The sequence below is a fragment of the Oxyura jamaicensis genome, chromosome 9, assembly GCF_011077185.1.
Source record: "Oxyura jamaicensis isolate SHBP4307 breed ruddy duck chromosome 9, BPBGC_Ojam_1.0, whole genome shotgun sequence".
NCBI classification, from domain to species: domain Eukaryota; kingdom Metazoa; phylum Chordata; class Aves; order Anseriformes; family Anatidae; genus Oxyura; species Oxyura jamaicensis.
The window spans coordinates 22,214,849-22,227,932 of NC_048901.1; the positions used below are offsets into that span (position 1 = coordinate 22,214,849).

General features: G+C 36.7%; 1 long non-coding RNA gene across 1 annotated transcript; it reads left to right on the forward strand.

Annotated features, from left to right (window-relative positions):
- Positions 1-126: 126 nt before the first annotated feature.
- LOC118171807 lies at positions 127-12,234 on the forward strand. The gene is made up of 3 exons (XR_004753407.1): positions 127-293; positions 7,587-7,743; positions 11,660-12,234. It is a non-coding gene; the product is annotated as an uncharacterized LOC118171807 (long non-coding RNA).
- Positions 12,235-13,084: the final 850 nt, after the last annotated feature.

A 13,084-nucleotide genomic window follows, 5' to 3' on the forward strand; every position in this document is an offset into this window, starting at 1 on the left:
TGCTGACTGTTTGACAGCCAGCTGAAAGCATCTGGTTGTGATAGCCAAATTGGGCTCAAGGTGGATTTGGGGGAGATAAATCCAAGGGCTACTAGAGCATGCACCAACCAAACAAGGCAGTACACAAATACAAGTAGTTGTCAATCATCTTACTCCATAAATAGGGGCCCAGAGCCCATTGAGTTCTCTTGTACTACAGTGGGCTGCATGCCAAGATCTTCTCCTTGAGCAGGGATGCATCTCAAGGTTTCTCCTTGTTATCAAGAGATTCCTCTACCTGTGACAGATACGCAGTAAGTGACAAAAAGCTAGCTTGTTGAAATTGTGCAAGTAATTTGCTATGCATGCTGAAACTTTGTAATTTTAGCTAAGTGATTGATTGTGTATATAATCCTTGAGGCACAAACTGTTAAATCTGGGATTGAGATAGGATCCAGTCATATCTAGACTTCTTGGAGTTTGGATGACAAAAGGAACTCTGTTGTGAACCTCGTGATTCAGTGTGAGGGTCTCCCAGATGCTTTTAGTCTGACCCTGTCCTCTGTGCAGTAAACAATCAAGTGACCTTGCCATCACAGATTTGCTTAAAGTTGCATTTACCATTAGAGCTTTATTAAGTCACTGTCTTATTCATGATTAAGACCTGCTAAATCCCTATATTCTTCAATAAATATATTACTGCTTCTCTCTTATGAGTGAAGTGCATAATTCCCTTGTTGACAGAAGCAAATAAGCTGGTCAACAGCAAGTCTTTCCACCTACTACCTAGTCATGATCACTTGACCTGGTAGAAAGATAACTTATATTTTATGTGTATATATATATAAATATATATATATATATTTATATATATATTTTTTCCAGTCAGAATAGGATGGTTGGAAATGAGTGGTATAGATCTTGTCCATACCCATCAAAGCTGATGGAAAGACTCCAGGTATTCTGAAAAGGCTTAACTTCAGTCCAGCAGTGAGCAGTAAATTCATCGTGTAGATGTGCTGCAGGCCATTGAGTGACTCATGACACAGTTTGAGACTGCTGGTATGTGTGTTAGCAAACAAACCAAAGAGGAAAGTTATCTTCAACTTCATATTTCTGTTCAGCTTCTCAGAGCACTGTATGATAAGCAGCACTTACTTTCCTTTTTTTTTTTTTTTTTTTTTTTTTTTTTTTTAATGAAATGATTTTCAAGTAAGGTCAAAACAAATAAATATGGAAATAAATGGGCTCTTTAATTGCAAACAACATTATAGCTTTTGCATAAAATACCTTGGATCATTTGAATTCTACATTTGCCAGAATTAGAGATTAGAGGAATTGTTGTGCACTTAAAGTGTCACTCAGAAAGTCAACATTCACAAAAGGATTAAGTTAGGGCACGAACTGTCTGTGTGTGCACCAGCGGTGCTCCGCTTTGCCCTAAGAAAAGATCGCCCTTGAAGGGCAAATTTTGACCTGCAGGGCAGCATGGAGACAGAATTATTCATTTAGTCGATTACTGTAGATTAGAGGATGAGCTATAACTTCTAGAGATATTATAAAATAGAGTCAGCTTCATAGGAAATTTTCTCATCTGCTTGCCATAAATCTCACCAGGTTGTCTCCTGCCACATTTCAGATACTGTTGGCATGTAATAATGGATTCAGTGCTTTTAAAACTAAATTGGCTCTCCATCGCAGGAACGATATACAAGCAGAGAGCAAATGCAGATAGTGCAAAGGTTTCCTATCTCTTAAAACCTCTAGTAAGGCCAGTCCTTTTTGAAGAACTCAAATATCTGAGGAGGGAAAGAGGTAGGCAGCTTCAGGATATGAAGAGCAGTCAGTCTACCCACCGACGAGTCACATCAATTCTTTTTGTCCAATTGCTAACGCACAGGAAAATCAATTGAGTGTTTTTTTTTTTTTTTTTTTTTTTTTAATATGTATTTATTTTTAATAAATCTGCTAGAAAGCAGTTTTTGGAAAGATAAAGAAAGAGAAATACAGGTGCTGGGGCTATGTTCTGAAAAAGAACACAACCATCCAGTTTTGTTTCTGTTTTTCTTTCCTTTTATTAGTAATTTTGTTCGGATTTTTTTTTTGATACTTTTAATTTGTTCCTTTTTGCTGTCCTTACTTGCACATTTTAAACATATACTATATTTCTTTACTGTCTCTCTTATTTTCAGAGTCCAGAGCAAAGAATGCTTCAGTGTTAAAACAAAGGTCTTGCAAAATTGCTGAACACATCCATTGCAAAAAGTTTTCTAAAAATAACTACTGTGTTCTCAGTCCTGTGTGTTTAGTTGTGGTTCACAGATGTGTGTTCAAAGATGCGGTTCAAAGTTAGGTGTTCTCAAGCTGTTCTAAAGCTGTCCTACATTTTGGATTGTGGATTCGGTATTTTCAGTAGACTGGGTATACCTCCTGTCAGAAAGCTATAATGGGGAAAAAAAAAAAAGTGAAACAACATGAAGTATGGAACATATAACCACTGAGGCAGCGGTGTGCAAAAGCAATTTACTACAAAGTACATTTTACAGTTACACACAGCCAACATTATAACCAAATAAGTGGTTCTTGCAGCATTTTTATAATTGCCCTTGTGCTTGTTTTTCACATCACATGAATCCCTGAGGCTTCTGCCAAGAATCTAGGGTCTTGTTTAAGTTTAATGTATTTTATCACTTGCGGCTAGCTTACAGTGCATCTTATGTAATTATATGCCAAATATTTTTATTTTGATTTTTTTTATCATTATTTAGATGTGCTCCAGGCCAAGTAGCATGTCCTTGTGAAAATTTAGCAGCTACCGAAGCAATGACTATAATGATTGTATTTTGCATAATGCCAACAGTCAAAACCTTAAAAAGCTTAATAATATAAAACATTAGTGGCTGGTCTTTTTTTTTCATGCATCTCAGCTACTTTAGCAGATGTAATATTATTACCTTCTTCTGTTCACAATAAATTAGATATGCAATCAGTAGGGGTAAGAGACAGATTTACAGAATATGAAAATGGCCTGTAAAAGATTATTCACAACAGCAATTAACAATTGCTGAAATTTGGGGCAGGAGAAGTGTTTTGTAAACAGGAAAAAAACATGGTTTATTTCTAGAACTTAATTGAGGCAAAGTACTTTTTTTCTAAATGCCAATGCTGTATACCACTTTGCGGGTGGAATCACGTCTGTGGCAGGTGGTTGGTGACAATGACTGGAACAGCTTGTTGCTCATAGCCAAAGGAGTTTTCCTGATATTTCAAGTGCTGGGGATCTGTGTTGCATAAAGGATTTATAACTGGCAGGTTGTCGGAACAACTGAGTGCAAACTGGTTCGGCATGGCAAAGCCTTACCTATGCCACGCTTCCATCTGGCTGTAAACCATTTAAATCAGTTATGTGACTGGCTGCTTTGGTAATTGTGCTTTGTTTTCTTTTTTCTTCTCTTGGTTTGGCTGACACCTCTGATTCAACCAAACTCTGTTTTGTTCCTGCTTTGGGTTTGCTAACTTAGTTCCAGTTGGTTAAGCCTGTGCCATCAGGTTACCGGGAATTGCTTAGAATGACATTTGGTCTACAGAAGTTTCAATAAGAGGATGATGATGACAATCTCCCTGAATACCCAAGCTTCACTTAGAAATCTGGGGTTGCTTTACAAGCTTTTTTGGTTAAATCTCAAAGAATTCCTAAAATGTCTTCGTATGACATCTTTTTCTCATAAAAAAAGAGAGATGTAGAGAGAGAGACCATGCTGTCAAGATGTCAAGTTGATCTTGAATCAGGAACAGAATCTAATGTCTTCTGTTACTCATTATAATTATTCCATTATTTTATTATGTTTTCATGCTTCATAATTATGAAATCACTACCTGAATTGAAACAGAAATTGAAGGTTAGATTCATACTTGACATTAAAAAAAAAAAAAAAAAAAAAATCAATGTCAGAAGCCATGAGTAGGACTGAAGTCAGAGAGACCAGAGTGACTCTTTTCTTAAAGTTATATGTTACAGTTCATATGGATTGATCGTCTGTTCTCAGTGATATTTAAAACAAAAACTGTAGTCATTACAGTGGGCTTTCTTTTTTTTTCTTCCTTTTATTTTGGAAACAAATTGAAGGATCTGTAGAATGATGTGATAAATCGGTCAATTTACATTTGGCAGAATAAAATTAACATTGCCATTACTTCATAATAGGGCATGGCTATGATTACGGAATTGATTTCAGAATAAGGCCGATACATTACAATTTTGTTAATATTGAATTTTAAACAAAATGATGAATTGCTGATCAATGCAGTTGAAGAAGCAACTTAGGAAAAAAAACACACCATTTTTCACTTTTAAAATTGTATTATTTTACTGGGCCTACATATTAGGAAGTTCCTATAAATAATATTAATTTTAAACCATGGATACTTGTGTAATTCAAATTTCCATTTCTTCTGGTAGAGGAATCATACCACCAGAGATACCTCCATTGTATCTGATTTCAGATATATGTGTAACTGAGCAGATACAGCTAGTGTATGTACTTCTTTTCCCTAGGAAATCTCTGTAGTAATAGAAGTAGAGAAAATGTTAAATTAGACTCAACCTGCCCGTAGATTGGGAAGAGAGGTCTCTTATCCTCTGTGTAACTTACTGGGCATCCTTCTCACAAATCATCACCATCCAGAAGAGAAATAGAAATTTGTTAACTTAACGATGCATCATTCTGATGATCAGCGTCCTTATTTCATAGCAAAAGAGAACAGAAGTTACCTCTATTAGAGTGAGAAGGATTTACAACTGGAAGTGAATATTTGTAAGGCACTGCTTTTCACATACTTTCTTTCAGTTATTGTTTTCACAACTTCTGTAATAATAAATAAAAACAAAACAAAATAAACATAAATGACAACCAAATGGCAGTGTGCTAACTTTCCAGTGAATTGAAATGAAATCAAATGCTAAATCAAACTAAATTCATTTGGATGTAACTTTGAGAAGTGCTTATAATCTTTCTCTTTACCTAAAATATTCTCTTTAATATGAACAGGATAATAATTATTAATCATGTCTCTAATGAATCCTCAGAATTAAACTGCACCAAAGTGAACATAATATGTTCAGTCTCTTGAAAGAAATGTTGAATAGGACTAAGAAGGCTTTTTGCTCATGCTGTGCAGTTTCATTAATGTAAGTGGGAGTCTCAGAGATGTTCACTGACAACTGTTGGAATGCTGTCTTGGGAAACACTGGCACTCCTCAGAGAAGAGATGTGAAAATCCTCTGCTTGGGCAACTTTCCATAACCAATGGGTTATTCCACAAGCATTCTTCTGAAATCAGTTGAGGCATTCAACGCATGTGAAAATAGACATGCCACCATCCTTTGTCAAATGTTCTTGAACCCTATCCAGCAAGAGGACTTAACAAAATAAGGTACTGCTCTGTGACTAGAAAGTGCAAACAGAGAACCAAATGCTTGTTTAGTTTGAATTTATTCATTTGTCATCATTTCTACTTTTTGTACAGGAGCTGTTGTACAAAATCTCTGTGTAACCAATTAAAACAGTACCATGCTAACAAATGTTACCCTTTGGGCAACTCTCCAGTAGAGGTTGTTTCTTCATTAAATTACTCCAGGAAAGTCAAATATATATTTCAGCAAGATGAAAGAATGCAAATATTAGGAGAGTGATTTCTTTAAGATTTTAGCCAGGGCGTTAGAAATTCCACTCTCCTAGCTCCTCGGAGTCATGCTTGGCGCTATGCCTGTCACTTGCTGTGCTTTTCACTACAGGAAATCCTGACTTTCAGCATCACGGGGACTGGACTATTAAAAGTGTTCTTTAACAGCAGATTCAGGAATTATACAGGCTTGGACTTGAGGTTATTCTAATTCTGCAAAGACCTCCTAATGAAACATTTTGCTACACCTTTGTCGCCGGGTTATGTGAAGTACTAGTTTTTCCTCACAATGTTTTATCCTGTGCTATCTGTTCAAATTTTAACTAGCACAAGTTTGGGGGAAGAAAGGGACAAGAAGGTTGGACTTGCTGCTCCTAGAAATTGCTAGATTGCTTTTCTCCAACCCTTTTGTCAACACCTGTAGTCTGCACACTGAGGCCACACAGTTCTCTGATATCACATCACAGAGCAATTGGCCACAGATACGTGCTTAGGTGCAGTCAGAAAAGTGCATTTGAATTTCACCCCTGTTATGCAACATGGAGTGAGAGAGAAGCTGAGATGGGAGATTTTTCTGACTGTTATTCCTTGCGGCTGAAGGTTCAGATCTGCAGGATTAGTCTGTTTCATTTTTGGACTTATTGGTTCCAAACCTGAAGTACAAGCAGACACAAAAAAGGGGAAATATTGATAGGGGAATTCAAGATTTGTAACGTTTTGCTTTCTTAAAAAGCAGTGATCTTGTATATGGCAAACAGGCCATTCTCTTTTGTTGTACATATCATCTGAAAGCCTGATACCTACATGAGCCAAGCAAACACTTGTAGATAGGGACACTGGTTGAAACAGCATTTCAGGAGCCTCCAGTGAAATAGAGTTACATATTTTTTGTTCAGAAAGTCATCAAAACCAGAGAGCTTATGATCTTTATCAGCAAATTATTTGCATTTCTTTTACTGCAGAATCAGAGACAGGAAAAGGAGACAGAATGAAACAAACAAACAAACAAAGATGTAGAGCTGTTTGGCAGAGGTTCTAAAACAAAGACTTGAGTGTATTTATGGTTATAATTTTGCACAGATCACTTGGTGCTCTAACACCATGCTGCTGATCACAACATAAATCACACTTTAATTTTAACCTTTGCAATTCATCAATAATTTCAATATCAAAAATAATTCAGCACTGACACTATTGGTTTACAGGTAAGTGAAACAAGAACGGAGGAGACTTAGTAATGGATTAGCTGGCCTGTCAACAGAGGCAGAAAGATTCATGTTGTCTTCTCTATGTTTCTATCACATGCACAGAGCTATAAATAACAGTAACAGCTAATCAGACACAGGAAAGATATATGCTGTTATTGAAAATCAGTTATTTGTACCATCTAAGCTTGAAAAATTTAACCAATAAAAGGGAGTCTATTTTTTTTTTTTTTTAAATAAAAAACAAACAAACACATTTTACAGCTTCTTTTGCACCTTATCTATTTAAATGATTTTCTATTGAACCTTATTTTCTTTTTTTTCATGGTACAATATATTTTTTAATAAGTGTTTTTTGCAATTCTGGAGCAATGTTTTTAGGAAAATAATATTCAACTAAGCAAGGCCTTTTATGTTTGTTTGTTTATGTTTTTCTTTGAACATTGTAAGACTAGAATTTGTTTTATTTTCCTACTAAATGTGAAAATACAGGATTGTCTGCCCAGCTGTTGCATTTCTTAGTCTTATGTTTTTCACTCTGACACTGGAATTTTGAGAAATGTCTGATCATTAAGAGTTTCAAGTTTACAGCAGCCCCTGAATGCTGCTTTCCATTCTGAACCCAACAATTCAATGGGATGAACAAGCAACTAAATCTATATTATGGTGGTGGTGTCAGTGATGGAACAGGCAAAGTCTGACAAATCTCTTTCCTTGCAGATATTCAAAATGCTACTGGATGTGACCGTGAGTAACCTGATTTAACTTCGGCATTAGCCTTGGTTTGAGTGAGAGAATGGAGCGGTGCCGATGACCCCCAGAAGTCCATTCCCACTTGAATTATGCTATCATTCTGTATGGACACCTCTATCTCTTGGTAAGCAATTTCTAATTATCTCCTAAATCTATTATCCTCTCCTTTTATCCTAAACCTGGCTTAGGTTCTGTCAGATTACTTCTAACAGAAGCACAAATGCTCTTGAAGGCTCTACTTGGAATACAAAGCCCTCAGTATTCAGTTTTACTTTTCCTTGTGCTTATTCATTCTGTTGACTGAATTATTTCCATCACACTAAATCGCTATATGGAGTTACTAATTCAACATTGATAATAATATTAATTTCCCTTGTGCTAAACTCTATATTCAGAATATTGACAGATCCTTTCTATTAAGTTTGTGATTTGTGGTGTAATGTCAGTATGCTGCAATGAAAAACACAATGACAAATCGCTCTGTGTTGATATGTCTGTGAGCAAGTCTTCTTCCTTCTCCTTCTTGTTCCCAGTTCTTATAATGGTTCCTGAGTAAATGCTAAAACTGTTTAGTAGCACACTGACACACATCTTTCAAAACAGCTTAAGATCTTTAGAGAACAGCAATGATTGGAAAGATGCCAGTGCTGGTCATAGAATACTTGGCTGCGTTTGTGAGATTACAGAGCGTAACCCAAACCAGCTTATGATTCTATGGTATAATTTTGAAAGCAAAGTATGTTATTGTATCATAGACTACTCTGATATTAGGATAGAAGCATGAGATCTAAAACTCTTAATTTCAGTTGAAATTATTTACTATCAAATCTCCATCCTCATTCAGGGATTTAAATATAAAAATACAAAATGTGCAGCGATGATGGATAGAATGATATTCCAACCTGTTCCAACCATATTTTTTTTTGTGTGTATACTGAGTGTACCCTATAGATGCCTGCTGACATCTGTAGGAGAGGTGAAATCACAGGTACAGATCACAGTCTTTGTGAAAAAGAAATGGCAGTACAACAGAGTGCTTGGTCATGTAGAGACTACTGCTTCCTCGTCCTTATAGCTGAAAAATCTAACTGAAATGGACTTTGAGAAAAGTCCTAAACTGTGGTTTTTAACTTTCAGTGCTCTTTGCACAAATTACTGCTTATGACAGGCTTCATTACTTTCTTGAAATCTGGCCATAATCAGTAGTAGAGAAAGGAGTGCTTTTGATTATTTCTTTGAAGAAACACTGCATACTCACCTCACCAAACAGTAATTGTACATCACTTTTCTCTGACATGTTCTAAAAAAAAAAAGAAAAGAAAAAGCATCAGAGAGTAAGGTAAAGAGACTAATCTTGTTGAAACATTACATTCAAGCTAATGGCTTATGTTAGAGGAAGACCATACTTTAGGCTCAGAAAAACAGTTTAGTCCGTGACTGGTATACGAGAGTTGGATCATGGAAATCTGAGTTCAGAATCTCCTACAATACTTTGTGAGTGCTGTTTAGACTGTAGGAAAATGACGGCAGTCTAAGCCATATCCCATATTTAGGTATCAAAATGCCTAACATGATAGATCTTAGGTAGGACCTACAGGTACAGTACAAACAGGAGTACAGCTCGATACAGAACTCTTAACTTTCAGTACTCGCTTATGTAAAAAGAGGCCAACAATACACCCATAATGCATTCTGAGTATTCATGGCTTGGTATAGGTACTGTACTGTAAGAAAACTGCAGAGCTGGGACAGCTGTCAGTTGTATTGTAAAGTTTCTGTCTTCTGTTCTTTTTTTTTTTCCTTGCTTGTTTGTTTTTCAAATCTTCACTAAAGAAGGAAAAAATGCTGATTCTTCTGGAATGCCTGCAGTGTTAGCCACTTCATATTGTTCAGTAGCAAGATTACCAACTCCTACAGCTCTTGCTTTTTAAAAATATGCTGAAATAATGTCTACGCCAAAAGACCAGACCATAAATACCAATGCGTTAGATAAAGTCAATGCATCATTTCCTGTCATGTCCTACAGCATTTGCAGGTTTGGCTGGAAACAGTTTAGATGGCAATTTCAGGCTCTCAGCTCTAAAGCAGAGGTGTAGATCTTGTCAAGGCATTGAAAAGGAGGAAGAAGTTGCTGAACGTACAAGAAAAGGCTGGTTTATGTTTGTGTAGTCTCTGTTCTATTATTTCCCTTCTACTTGCGATTGTAGTTTTTTAACTGTTTCTCTTGCTACCTGAAAAGGTAATATTTTTGCTTCAGCTTGAGATCAGCCCTCAAGAGCACATCATTAATGTTTTCCTTTCCCAGCCACAGTTTTACCGTTTACTGGTTCTGGGTTCTGAAACGGTGCGTCTCTCCATAGGCACCACCATTCTAAAGAAGCGGATAGCTCAACATTGCCTTTTAGTTGGGTAACTCCTTTGCATGCCTTGTGCTCCACCCATTATAACTCCTATCCAGAAACCCACAGGCAGCTCCTCAGGGCTGCTGTCCTGGAAGGGCCACTTTTCTGCTGGGCCACTGATGGCAGGTGGCCGCTACTCACTGCTTCTCTGGGCTGTACAGCTGTGACTGCAGTATGCTTCTAGCGTGAAAGGCAACTCCTTCGTAGCTCCTCTGCCACATGACTGGCAAAATGGGGCTGTTTTGGAGGAAAGTGGGTAAGTACTCCAGTCCCTGAGCCTGTGTGCCAGCTGTAGTTGCTGGGGAGATCACTCTGAACAGCACATAGTATCTCCTGAACAGTGACAGTAAATGTTAACCTATAATAAGGAAAATATTGATAGCTTACACTATTCTTTAGCCTGTTGTTGATTGTTATTGAAAGAATATTGTGTTAAATGCAATGGAAAAGTCAGCTGCCATGTTACCTAGCATGTTATCAGCTATCACTACCCTAGCTTTTAAAACATTAAATCAATTGTGAAAGGTGATTAATAAGAGGTATTTTAATCTCCTCTTCATTTATGGCAGCACAAACAGCATGATGTGCAAGGGTGAATGAGGGGAGGAAACAGGAGCTGTTCTCTTTTTCTTGAGCTGCCTGCTAAATCTATCACTCCCTGAAAGGAAGCTTCAGCAGTGTCAATGATAGTTAAGAACCTGACAGATTCAAATAAGTCACAGGCCTCATGTGCATCAATGTACCTCTTAGAAATTAGGTTCAAATGAGTGCCAGCTCCAACGGTTTTAATGAGTTCACACTGAAAAGCACCCCCAAAGTTCATTGCCAGCAGAAATCGAAGGTGGTCCTGCAGCAGTGTGCCAGCAGCCTACACTGCACTGTGTGTGCTGGTGCATTTTAATGGCCCACACAGAAGTATTAACACAATCTTTCACCTTTTACTCTGTAAAACATATTTTTTGGATCTCGAATCAACTTGTTCAGAGCTCTCTGCCTGGGTTTTAACTACTCCAGTAGCAAATTTTTCATATTCTATTTGTGAGGCTTCTGCCTGATCAAAATCTGAGACATTCCTGCTGGTCATCCTAGACTTTTCTATTGTGAATTTTTAATTTCACTTATGGAAGGAGCAGTTTGGTTGCAGACTTGATTGAAGGTGGAGGGGTTATACATAAGAACAGGATAAACAGATCAGTGCCCTAAAACTGAGAAGTAATCACCATGCATGTATGTCCTAGGACTGATGTTTTTACAAAGATGTGCAGCAGCAAGAGAACTTCTTTAGCAGTCCTTTTATAATCAACTGCTGTCATGGCAGAGAGACTTTCTCAGGCCCTTCAAAAGTAGTAAAACTTCTTTCTCTGCCTAATTTCCATCTTTAGTTCTCTCTCTTTCCAGGTCTTTCCATGTCAGACAATCATGCCATTAAGACAAAGTACTCTCTTCCCATAGACAGTAGCTTGCAAAAAGAAAAAGAAAAAAAAGAAAAAGAAAAAGAAAGAAAAGAAAAAAAAGAAGGGAATATTTATTTGCAAAGGGCAGCTGTCTTTTACAAAGAAGAAAATGTTGCCAGATGAGCTTAGCAACATTATTAATCAATCTGAGGAGACATTTTTCTTATCTTTTTTTCCTTTCTAGGAGGAATCTTTAGAAAAAAATGATCCAGGCAGAGGAACAAATACAAACCCTTGCAGCCTCAGATGGGGGGTAACTTCTCCTCTTCATTAAGGTAGTCTTAACTTCTGTCTTCAGTGGAAAATTTAGGGCAAGATATACATACCTTCTGTTTAAGTTTATACCAAAATGTAGGCTTTGAGTGTTTATAGGTTTTATTGTTTAACAAAAATGTCTTTGTTCTTTGAGGAGCTCCACTCAGCATCATAATAATAATAATAATCGTGTTTAATTGTTTGTTTGCACCTGTCCAGATCCTTGACTGAAGAGCATCACCATCACAAATTTCTACAAATGGCAGAGTTTTCACTACAAAAAGGGGGGCTGTTCTAAGAATTTATTCTTTAGTGTGAGTTACTTAACTATTGGGAATTGTAGATTGTAGATAAGTATATATTGGCATATCAAAACATTTTACAAACTCTATAAAATTGGGAGCTAACACTTTATTGATCCTTATTTTAGGCTGACAGAAAAGTTGAGTGATTCACCCAGGTTCCAAAGGCAAAGAAGGAGACTTCCTCTCCTGTATGGTCATTCTTTGGCTCCTATGCACGTATCCTCAAGAGGTGTACACTTGTAAAGTTTTTCAGTATGAACAGAAAGTACTTTCAGTAGTATGGGATTTTTCAATTTCTTTGTACCATATTAATGAAAACTTCCACTGTTGCCAGGAAGACCCTCTATTTATAGAAATAGATGCAGGATTTTATATCTAAGATCCACTTCCAGGGATAGTTAAAATATCTGGATAAACACAGTGAAAATTCAGAGTGAAGAAAACACAGACACAAAACCTGACATTTGGGAAACAAGTGGGGAGAAAAACAGTTCTGAAACAACCAAAAAAACTTAGGCAGACTTGTTCAGAAAGAAGATGACTCTTCCACAAGAGATGCATTCGTCCACATTCTTATTTTCTGTATCTATAAAATAGAAAATATAATTATTCTGAGAAAGGCAATTCCACTTACTTCAAAAGTAAATATAGCACTCATAAGTCAATGTATAGCACACATTGATATTTACATATGAATATGTACAATTATATGTAAAGTCATTTGAAACTATTGAGTGAGGTGATGAAGAAAGAAACTTTTGTGCACAGTAAAGACTGTTAATTTCTACTATAACTGTTACTGAAATGTGCCGGTGGTGCTAGTAAAACAAATTTAAAATGTTATGCTTTCTATTTTATTTTCATATTGTTTATAAACATTACCGATGTCATCAAGGACTCTGTTCCTAGCTTATGGTTTGTCTGAGTATGTCACATTTGAAAGTGAGGCTGGCAGTTAATAACTACATGGAAAGGCTCTCATCGACATCCTTATCATTGAGAACAATGAATAATTGAGAATCTGAGCATGTTAATTTCTGTCTTCTCTC